This window comes from Triticum aestivum, unplaced genomic scaffold (genome assembly GCF_018294505.1).
Source record: "Triticum aestivum cultivar Chinese Spring unplaced genomic scaffold, IWGSC CS RefSeq v2.1 scaffold1A_scf_5, whole genome shotgun sequence".
Classification (NCBI taxonomy): domain Eukaryota; kingdom Viridiplantae; phylum Streptophyta; class Magnoliopsida; order Poales; family Poaceae; genus Triticum; species Triticum aestivum.
Window position 1 is genome coordinate 99,986 of NW_025225079.1, and position 11,683 is coordinate 111,668.

Sequence of the window (11,683 nt, forward strand, 5' to 3'; positions counted from 1 at the left end):
ATCACTTGCACGATAGGTAGACTGAGCAGGGAACGGCCTGCGGTGCTCTTTTCCAACCAAGCACCCATCACATACTCGATCAACATGGTCGATAAACGGCATCCCAGATACCATCTCCATCTTCGACATCTTCTTCAAGGCGTAGAAGTTAACGTGTCCAAATCTAGCATGCCATAACCACGAATCATCATCACTCTTGGCGAGCCAACACTCCGGTTGAGATTGATCAAGGTTGAGGATATAGAGTCTGTTCCACGTGTGATTCACATGCGCTAGCACGTTTCGGAGGTTGTCGAAGATCGTCATCACTTCGTTCTCAATATCCACATTGCATCCATTCTCATCAAGTTTCCCGACAGAGATGATGTTGTTGCGAAGCCGTGGGATGTAGTACACTCCGGTGAGTATGCGATGTTCTCCTGTGAGACCCTCGAAGAGGACAGAACCTTGCCTGCAAATCTCCACATTTGAACCATCACCGAACTTGACCGAGCCTTGAACATCATATTCTAGCTCGAGGAACTTCTCCTTGCACCCCGTCCTGTGGTTACTGGCACCTGTGTCTAGATACCACGACACATTCTGGCTCCCGGATAACTTTGGTGTTACATTTTTCTCATGAAGTAGCACCTTCCAGTTTGGTTTCATAACCGTTGTTTGGACGAGATCACAAACTTCGGCCATCAGAAGACCTGGACGTTCGTCTTCCTGCTTTGCCAAATTTGCCTTGATCTCCTGCTTGTTAGGCTCCACAAGATCACAAACTTCGGCCATCAGAAGACCTGGACGTTCGTCTTCCTACTTCGCCAAATTTGCCTTGATCTCCTGCTTGTTAGGCTCCGGATAATCCTTCGCAAAGTGACCCATCTCGTTGCAGTTATAGCACTTGACCTCGGACATATCCAAGTTCCTTGGCTTCCGCTCTTTAGATCGGTCCGCCTTACCACGACCTTGTGGCTTGCCTTTTCCTTTGCCTTCTTCGGTTTGTCCGCCGCGCTTCGCGTTGCTTGAGCCTTCGCCAACGTTGCGCCTCCCTTTGCTACTTGGGGCCTCCCAATCTGCGCGCGAGTACATGAGTTGGTCACTACTTCCTCCTTTGCCTTTCCGACAGCCACGAGCATTCTCTTCCCATGTCCGCAAGCGTCCGATCGCCTCCGTTATGGTCATGTCGTCGATGTCGTAAAGCTGCTTGAGCATGCCGATGATGTATGTGAATTTATCAGTCACCGAACTGAAAAACTTCTCCACAATCTCGGTCTCCTCGAGCTTTGCACCAAGTGCGCGGATCTCTCCCACCAAAGTAGTCAGACGCATGGCATAGTCGTTCACCGATTCAGTTTCCTCCATCTGCAACTTGTGAAATTGGCGCTTCAGCACTTGTGCCCGAGCCTTCGTGACGCGATCTTCTCCAATCCTCATCTCTTTGAGTGTGTTCCACGCCTCTCTTGCTGTCTCGAACTCCGCCAATGTCATCAGCACGGAATCTGGCACAGACTGGGCTATGGCGGCCATGGCACCTTCGTCGCACTCCTCATCGACGTCGTCGTCCGTAATGGCCTCCCACACTCGTAGGGTTCAGAGAATAATCTTCATCTTCACCGCCCACACGCCGTAGTTGGCGTCGGTGAGCATCGGGTACTGGATGGGGATGTTGCGATGCGCCTGCACGTTGGCGCCGCCCGTTCCGCCACCACTGGTTGCTAACTTGCCGCCCTTCTTCACCTTGTCGCCGTTCTTGTTCGCCTTGAAACCGCCGTTGCCAGACTTGTTCCCCTTGAAGCCGCCGTTGCCGGACTTGACTGACTCAGTGTCGTTGCCCGTCATGATAGATCGTCGAGGCTCTGATACCAATTGTTGGCTTTTGATCGTTGCTAGATCAAATCACCCGAAGCTGTATACACACATACAAGCTAGCAAGCACACAGGCTCACTGCTTGATTGATAAATAGTGCCTATGCACTGTCCCGCTTTATGTGTGTACGTGAATTACTAGTAAGCTAGCTAGACTTGCTTCGAGCAATCAACTTTTCTGGCGCCGTCGGCGAAACACGGCGACTTGTAAACTTCGACGAACAAAGCGTGAAGACACCGAATCGATATGATGGCCAAAGGCTCGTATCGAGCCTTGCTTCTCTTTGTTTTGATCTCTTTTCGTTGTACAGATTACAAGGGATATCTTGAGTATATATACTAGCTCAGCTGGCTAACTAGCAGTCCTACTCGGTTAGGAGTTCTAGCACTACACGGACACGTACTCGAGACGTACACGGTGTCATGCTTATTCCTTACAGGTGCTGCGTCTTCGTCTCTGGCGAGGCGAGCCACATCTTGGTGCCGCCGGAGGCTCGTCGGACGGACCGAGCCGGCAGCCAGGCGAGTGCTCGTGGCGGTGGCCACCGGCACGGAGCCGCTCGAGGCGGCCGCCGCGGCCGACATCCTCAACCGCGCCGGCGCAATGGTCACCGTCGCCACCGCGTCTGAGGGCCTCGTCGTGGAGGCCGGACACGGGGTCAGGTTCGCCGCGGACGGCAGAGTCGCCGGCCTGGAAGCAGAGCAATTCGACCTCATCGTCCTACCAGTACGTGTGCCCAGTCAAACTAATGTGTCAGTGAGTGTCTGTCATCATCATCCTCAGTTCACTACCACCTTTGTACGTGTTGCTGGTCGTAGGGAGGAACAGCAGGATCAGCCAACCTCAGGGACAGCAAGCAGCTGGAGAAGATGGTGAGGAGGCACGCGGAGTCGGGCCGCCTGTGCGGCGCCATTGGCGCGTCGCCGGCGGTGGCGCTGGCCCGGTGGGGCGTGCTCGAGGGCTTCAGGGCGACCTGCCATCCAGCTCTGCTGGGGCGGCTGGGCCACGACGGTGGGGTGATCGCCGTGGATGACAGGGTGGTGACGGACAGGAACGTGGTGACCAGCCAGGGCGTCGGGACGGTGATCGAGTTCGCGCTCGCCTTGGTGAAGCAGCTCTACGGCCAACGCAAGGCCGAGGAGGTCGCCGGACCTTTGGTAACTACGGTCTACCAGTGTACTACTACTACTACTACTTCAGTTCAATCTTCTTACATGATGTTATTATTAATATTAAGGCCTCCTTTGGTTTGGAGGAATTTTATAGAAATTTCATAGGGTAGGATTTTTATAGGAAAAAAATTTATAGAGCTCTTTAATTTGTAGGAATGGAATCCTATTTCTATTGAGGAAATCTTCCTATCATTCATATTTCATAGGAAAATAAACATTAGCCTACACCCAATAGAAAAAATCCTATGATGTGAAACAAAAAACATCTCCTTTCTTATTCCTACTCATAGGATTTGAGTTGCATGTCATCTCATTTTCTATGATTTTTCTATTCCTATAATTTTCCTATCCTATGAACCAAAGGAGGCCTAATTTGTGGAATTTTCTTACATATGCAATTACTAGTATATGCGCCCCCAGCAAGGAGTCAAGTATACCATGCAAGAGTACAACGAGATCCAATGGAAATGCACCGGCACACCTCAGGTTCTTGTGCCGGTTGCCGACGGCTCGGAGGAGATGGAGGCTCTCAACCTGATCGATGTCCTGCGGAGGGCAGGCGCACGGTCGCGTCAGTCGAGGACACGCCACGCATTGTGACCCGCCATTACAAGCTCAATCTGATCGCCGATGTGATGCTAGAACAGGCTGCTGAAATGGAGTTCGACCTCATCGTCATGCCGGTAAGTTCGAATTGAGCTGAGCATTTCTCTTTTTCTTTCAAAGTGGGCAAACCCCGGCTGTGATAAAAATTGATGCTTCTGGGACTACTTGAGTGATATTGTTGTTAAGTTGTATCTTGTATGTGTATATGTATGCATTATAGGGTGGTCTTCCTGGTGCGCTCTGTTAAATGTGTACGTCAAGTTGTATAGTTAGGATTAGATTGAGTTTGTTGTGCGGGTCATTCTTGTCTAATCCCAGCACACGTTGTAATCCTAACTACCTGTATCTATCCTGTACCATGTACGTGAATATAAATAAAGAAGAGGCCGGAGGTAATCACCACGGCAAAACAATCTGCTTAACTTGGTATACAGAGCCAAAGATCCAATCTCCCTTCTTCCACCATGACGGGCACCACCCCTGCTTCCCCCTCCGGCACCGCTGGCGCCCTCACCACCCTCAACGTCGGCACCCTGTCCGTCGGCTCCTCCACTTCCGCTCCGATCTCAGTCACCTCGCTCGGTAGCCTGATCACTCTGCGCCTTACACGCGAGAACTTCCTGCTGTGGAAGACCCAAGCCGTCCCCGCCCTTGCTGCAAACGGCCTGTTCGGCTATGTTGCCGGCACCAACGCAGCCCCGCCGCACAGCATCAAGGAAGGAACTGGTGATGCAGCCGTCGATGTGGCCAATCCAAAGTTTCTTCGTTGGTACCAGCAGGACCAGCTTGTCATGATCGCCCTCCTCGGGTCCATGACCGAGGACATCCTCGGCCAGATGACCCAGCTGACGACCTCCGCCGCCGTTTGGACTGCACTGCACGACATGTTCGCTTCGCAGAATCGCGCCCGCATCATGCAGCTCAGGTATCAGCTTTCCAACCTGAAGAAGGACCTCTCTGCCTCCGACTACTACCGCAAGATGAAGGGGTTCGCTGATGCAATGGCTTCCATCGGCAAGCCCCTCACTGACGATGAAGTGCTCGGCTACATGCTCGCCGGGCTGGGCTCCGAGTTCGAGCCCCTCATCGCATCGATCACGGCGCGGGATGATCCAGTAAGTCTCAACAGTTTCTATGCGTACCTTCTTAGCGCTGAACTTCGCCTAGAGCAGCAGAACTCGTCAGGTGAAATCCATCCTTCCGCCAACACTGCTGCTCGTGGCAATGACCGCGGCGGCAATGGTGCACGCCGTGGACATGGCGGACAAGGCGACAGACAGGGGCGTGGCCGCGCGGGCGTGGCCGCAGCAACGGCCGCTCCAACTTGAAGTGTCAGGTGTGCAGCAAGTTTGGCCATGACGCCCTTCACTGCCGCAATCGCTTCAACCATGCCTTCCAGCTGGAGGACAACAGGGAGCGTTCCGGCAACTCGGCCAACACTGGCTCATACTCCGTCGATCCTCACTGGTATGCGGACATCGGTGTGACGGATCATCTGACGAGCGACCTCGATCGTCTCTCGTTCCAGGAGCGTTACGGCGGCAAGGACCAGGTTCACGTCGCCAACGGTGCAGGTCTGCATATTTCTCATGTTGGTCATTCAACTATTGCTGGCTCATCTAGACCTCTATACTTACGTAATGTTTTGCACGTCCCACATGTTAGCAAACACCTTCTTTCCGTAAACAAGCTTGTTTCTGATAATGATGCCTTTGCCGAATTCCATCCTAATTTTTTTTATTTGAAGGACCGAGCAACGAAGAGGGTTCTTCTGCAAGGTAGATGCCGTGGAGGTCTCTACCCGGTGCCAAGCCTCAAGTCCACTTCCTTTGTGTCCAGTCATCGTGCTCTCTCTGGTGTCAAGCTCTCCATCGAACATTGGCATCGAAGATTAGGTCATCCGTCCAAAGACGTCGTTGAGTCTGTTCTTAGATCAAATAAATTTGCTTGTGCACCTTCCGAGTCTAGTGTTTGTGACGCATGTCAACGTGCGAAAGTTCATCAATTACCTTTTCGAGATTCAACTCATGTAACTCATACTCCTCTTGAACTTATTCATTCCGATGTATGGGGGCCTGCCATTACCTCCGTCGGCGGGTTTAAGTATTATGTGAGTTTTTTAGATGATTTCAGCCGGTTCACCTGGATTTTTTTGCTCAAACGCAAATCTGATGTAGAACAAGCATTCTACAATTTTCAGAAACATGTCGAGCGTATGCTTAACACCAAAATTCGAGTTGTTCAATCCGACTGGGGTGGTGAATACCACCGCTTATCTCGGTATTTTCAGCGTGAGGGTATACACCATCGTGTCTCTTGCCCACACACGTCCCAACAAAATGGGATTGCTGAACGCAAGCATCGGCACATTGTCGAGACGGGCATTGCCTTGCTCGCCCACTCCTCACTTCCTGTGCGCTTTTGGGACGAAGCATTTCTCACCGCGTGTTACCTTATTAATCGCATGCCTACTCGAGTTCTCCAAAATGCTACACCCATCAGCTGTCTTTTAAATGAGGGCCCAGGCTATACTTTTCTTCGCGCATTTGGATGTGCCTGTTGGCCTAATTTGCGCCCTTATAACAATAGAAAACTTGAGTTCCGATCTAGGCAGTGTGTTTTCCTTGGCTATAGCTCAATGCACAAAGGCTATAAATGTTTGGATCGGTCGAGTGGGCGCATCTACATCTCACGTGATGTTGTGTTCGATGAGAACGTATATCCTTTTGCTACATCCAGTTCGGCTCCACTTTTACCTACGCCATCATCTTCACTGTTCCCTGTTTCTGAGCCTGCTGTTGATGATGATCGCATGAGAAAATATGATCTTTCCCTGTTGGCTAACCCTGCCTCGAGCAGCTATTGGACCTGTGCAGATCGGACGCCACCCAGCAGCTCCTCAACACCGACGTCGCCATGCACGTCCGCGCCTCGCCATGTAGATGAGCCTCCCTTGCCTGGCCCCGGTAGCCCGGCATCTTCGTCACCTGCATCCCCGGCCGCGTCCACGCCTGGGCAGGGCTCCCGCGACGGTCCGCTCGCCTCCTCTGTGAGGGACCCCTCCGCACGCTCGCCTGGAGCGAGCTCTCCTGCGTGCTCGTCTCCGCCGAGTCCCCACGCGAGCTTGCCTACCCGTCCGCTGGACTTGGACGCTCCGGCAGCGACGCCGTCTCCAGCCGCGTCGTCTCCGGTTGCAGCTGTTCCTGATGCTACGACACATCCGATGAAGACCCGGCTCCGTGACAACATTGTCAAGACACTGGTCTCGTCCGACGGCACCGTGAGATATGATCCTCGGCATCGCGCCTTTCATGCTGAGCCGCGCACATATCGTGATGCCCTCGCCGACTCTCATTGGCGTCAGGCAATGGATGCTGAGTTCGATGCTCTCCAGCAGAATCACACATGGACTCTCGTTCCTCGGCCGCCAGGGCAGAACATCATCAGCTGTAAGTGGGTTTTTAAGGTCAAGCACAAGTCGGATGGCTCGCTGGATAAATTCAAGGCTCGGCTCGTCGCTCGTGGATTCACACAGCAGCATGGTATTGACTATTCTGAGACATTCTCCCCTGTTGTTAAGCCTGCTACGGTTCGTCTTGTGCTCTCCCTTGCCATCTCCAGAGGCTGGCATCTTCGTCAGGTTGACATAAGCAATGCATTCCTTCACGGGATTCTCAAAGAGGACGCCTACATGCAGCAACCTCCTGGTTTTCAGGATCCGTCTCGGCCACACCATGTCTGCAAGCTCCACAAGTCCATCTATGGTTTAAAGCAATCCCCGCGAGCATGGTATGCTCGTCTCAGTGATCGACTGCAACAACTCGGCTTTGTTCCCTCTGCCGCTGATACTTCCCTCTTCATTTTTATGCATGATGGTGTGACTATTTATATGCTGGTATACGTGGATGACATTGTCATTGTCAGCTCGTCCTCCCAGGCTATGGATTCTCTTCTTCGCCAACTCTCTGCCACTTTTCCTGTTAAGGATCTCGGTACTCTGAATTATTTTCTTGGAGTTGAAGTGGTTCGCAATCCAGGGGGAATAAATCTCACACAGCAGAAGTATGCTCTAGATTTGCTGCAGCGCACAAATATGGCGAATTGCAAACCAGTTTCTACTCCTATGTGCACACATCAGAAGCTGTCTCGTGAGTTGGGTCATAGTCTGAATGAGGAAGAGGCGTTCAGGTACCGCAGTACAGTTGGCGCACTTCAATACTTAACTTTGACTCGACCAGATCTTTCCTTTGCGGTGAACAAGGTCTGTCAGTACCTGTCGCGGCCCACAGATGTGCACTGGGAAGCTGTAAAGCGGATTCTGCGTTTTGTAAAGGGAACAGTCACCACCGGCCTGACCATTCGACGCTCCTCATCAACGCTCATTAGCGTGTTTACTGACGCCGATTGGGCAGGGTGCAGCGACGACCGGCGATCAACCGGAGGTTTTGCGCTCTTCTTCGGGCCCAACCTTGTCTCATGGAGTGCAAGGAAACAGCCAACTGTTTCACGTTCATCGACTGAAGCTGAGTACAAGGCCCTCGCAAATGGTACAGCTGAAGCTACCTGGATACAGTCCTTGTTGAAAGAATTGCACGTCTCACAACCTCGAGCACCCGTCTTATGGTGTGACAACCTCGGTGCCACGTACCTGACTGCTAATTCGGTGTTCCATGCTCGTACTAAGCACACTGAGGTTGATTTTTACTTCGTAAGAGAGAAGGTGGCCATGGGAGCACTTGAAGTACGGTTCGTCGCCTCGGCTGATCAAGTAGCTGATGCATTCACCAAACCTCTCACCAAGACTATGCTCGAGCGCCTGCGCACCAATCTCAACCTCACTACCGGGTGAGATTGCGGGGGAATGTTAAACGTGTACGTCAAGTTGTATAGTTAGGATTAGATTGAGTTTGTTGTGCGGGTCATTCTTATCTAATCCCAGCACACGTTGTAATCCTAACTACCTGTATCTATCTTGTACCATGTACGTGAATATAAATAGAGAAGAGGCCGGAGGTAATCACCACGGCAAAACAAACTGCTTAACTCGCTCAAGTTCACCCGCACGGAGAAACTTGTGGGCATGCTGAAGAAACAGGCAGAATCTGGTAGACCCTATGGTGCGATATGCGCTTCCCCTGCTTACGTCCTCGAGCCCCACGGTTTACTCAAGGTACTTAGCCCTTTTTATGTGAGTTTGATGCTTTTCGGCTTGTGTTTTCCGCCTTTCCTTTTCTTTTGAGACAAAAGATGTCATGTATTGATATACTAATATGGTGATGGGGCAACTTATCTTGTCATTATAGGGTAAGAAAGCAACATCATTTCCACCCATGTCGCACCTCCTTGCAGACCAGAGTGCGTGCGAATACAGGGTCGTCGTCGACGGTAACCTTATCACGAGCAGAGCACCAGGGACCGCCCACAGAGTTCGCCCTGGCAATCGTTGAGAAGCTGTTTGGTGAGGAGAAAGCGGTCGCAATAGCCAAGGAGTTTGTTTTTATGTGACAACGTGCATCTATGAGGCGGGCAATGCCCATTTTCCACGGCTACTATGGGGCTCTATCTACGCTGGTCACTTGTAGATTATGTATAAGCTCTAGGTACCCATATTCCACGATGTCGTCCAATATATCTGATGAATATTAATTTGAAGATCTTCAATAAGGTTGACACCGACTGCAAAGCAGCTATTGTTCATAATGGAATTACAACTCAGATGCATGCCCGACACATTCTAGGGAGTGTGGTTGTGTTGTGGGAAACATTCTAGGAGCTTCATACCAAGAACTTCAACGGAGATATTTTCAAAGTAAATTTCAAGTAGGCATAAGACGAAGTGAGTGAAGGCATATGTTGGGTGAGGCTGAGGCAGTGAGAAGCCAAATTTCAACGGAGATAATGTTATTGTCTTAGCATTCTTCTCCGATACCTTCGAGGTATTTCCATTATTTTCCAGAGGTGTTTTTGGAGATGGTGCTACCACTAGGTGCCACACCCACTTTGGTGAAGAGAGTTTTCATCTTTGATCATTCAAATTTTTGAACTAGTCTAGTAATATCGAGTGTGAAGTTTGGCACTACGTACTGTCGCCCCAGCCGATGAACCTTCAACGACAATGCACCATCGGCAAGGCTGGGGTGGGTTGGAAGGCAGATGCCGGCTAGGAGCATACATGATAGTGGCCGACAGCGAGATTCCAATGGCGGCACACATTCAAAGCATAATGTGTTGTCACCTTTTTAGTGAATAAAATGTTCTCACTTTTTTTCCGACAAGGTTGCCTCTCTATTTTTAACCCAAACCTCCCATTGAGAGAGTATAATCGAGTCATCAGCTCCCCTCTCAAGCTTCTTAAGCTTAAGTAATTATTGAACTGACAAGCAAAAAAATAGTTATTGAACATTTTTGTTTTACCGAAACCAAATAAATTAACATGTTTTTTTGGGTATGGGAATTATTCTTGTTTCTTTAGTAGAATGGAATCTATTAAGATACTACGCTCCCTAGATTTGAAGCCTCCTGGTGCGTCAAAAACGGTGGGGTCGCTGGAGGCCCGCCTGTAAGGATGTGTGTCATTGGTTGAGGGCTCATGTTTGTCTTTTGATTTAATTATCTTATTTTTGTTTTCCTAATATATTTTAATTTTTTTCCTTCTTTTTTTACATTTTAATTCACCCACATTTGTTAAATCTTATGCTCAAAATATTCTATAAATTCATGAATATTTTTAATGTTCATGGACATTTTAAATTTGCGAAGTTTATCTCGAATTACTAATTTTTATAGAAATATTTGCTTTTTCTTAAATCCCCCAAAAAAATTATTTATGGTTTTTAAAATATGTAACATGTTTAAAATCCAAGATTTTCAAAATCGGTGAACATCTTATGATTTACTGAACTTTTTCAAAATAAAACAATAGACTAATTTTAATAATGTAGCGGTAGAGTGAGCAGAAAAGAAAAATGCTAATTAAGCGAGTGGAGTGGATCAGGGAGCCGAGCTGACGAAGCGGAAGCTTCATGGGCCATCCCATGTGAACGTAATAGCAGAAATTCCATGATTACAGCCTGGAATAGCAGCTCTTAATGGACTCACACAACAACCATCGACTAACAAGGAGGTTTGTCTCAAAAAAAAAAGACTCACAAGGAGGCCCAAAATGTGTAAGCACATCACAACCACGTATAAAAAAACATGATTCTCCTAGTAGCGCAATCTGACATATGATAAAAATACCACCAAAACATAATTAAACCCACGCCAACACAGATAAAATCAAAATGAAACAACGGACCGCAATACGCGAGAAAAAAGACAATCCCATGAGTGAAGAACCGTGCGGCGAAGGCGTGCGGTTAGACTCTAGTTGGCCCTTACCCAAACGGGCCGAAGCAGCAAAAAAGAGATGGGCCTCAAAGCTTACAGAGCCACCTGGCCTACTTCCTCCATAGCAATCCTCATCGTCATATAGGTTTCTCGCAAGCTCTGCACCCCGCCGCCTCCGGAAGCTTCTAGAACCTCTCCCCTTCTTCCCCGCCTCCGGCCCCCGCTCCGGCTCCCATGGCCGACGCCGCCGACGCCTTCTCAGGTACGCGCGCATGATCCTACCTCCATTTGACAACATTAATTAACCTTCGACGAGGCCACGGTGAGTTGGGAGGCGGATGTCGTCCAGGAGAATATGTGATGGTGGGTGATGGAGAACCTACAGTGGCGGCACACTTTTTGAGAAAAATGTTGTCAAATTTTTAGGGAAGAAAATGCTGTCACATGCTTAAGAGTTAAGAGGGCTAAGCAAATGTTGCCTCTCTATTATTATTTTTAACCAAAACAACCCATAAAGAGGGGTATCGTCGAGCCATCGGCTCCATTCTTAAGCTTCTTATATTAAGCTTAAGATAGTGACTGAGCACTTTTACGTTTTACCGAAACAAATAAATTAACATATTTTTTAGGGTAAGGGAATTATTCTGGTTTTTTCAGTATATTTTTTTACACAATTTTTCTAGCATTATTGCAGAGGAAAATGGGCATCGGTGGAACGGGCCTT

The 11,683-nt window shown here is 49.4% G+C and overlaps 2 pseudogenes; both read left to right on the forward strand.

Annotated features, from left to right (window-relative positions):
- Nucleotides 1-2,101: 2,101 nt before the first annotated feature.
- LOC123172031 (protein DJ-1 homolog A-like) lies at nt 2,102-9,474 on the forward strand (annotated as a pseudogene).
- Nucleotides 4,650-4,788, forward strand: LOC123172035 (uncharacterized; annotated as a pseudogene).
- Nucleotides 9,475-11,683: the final 2,209 nt, after the last annotated feature.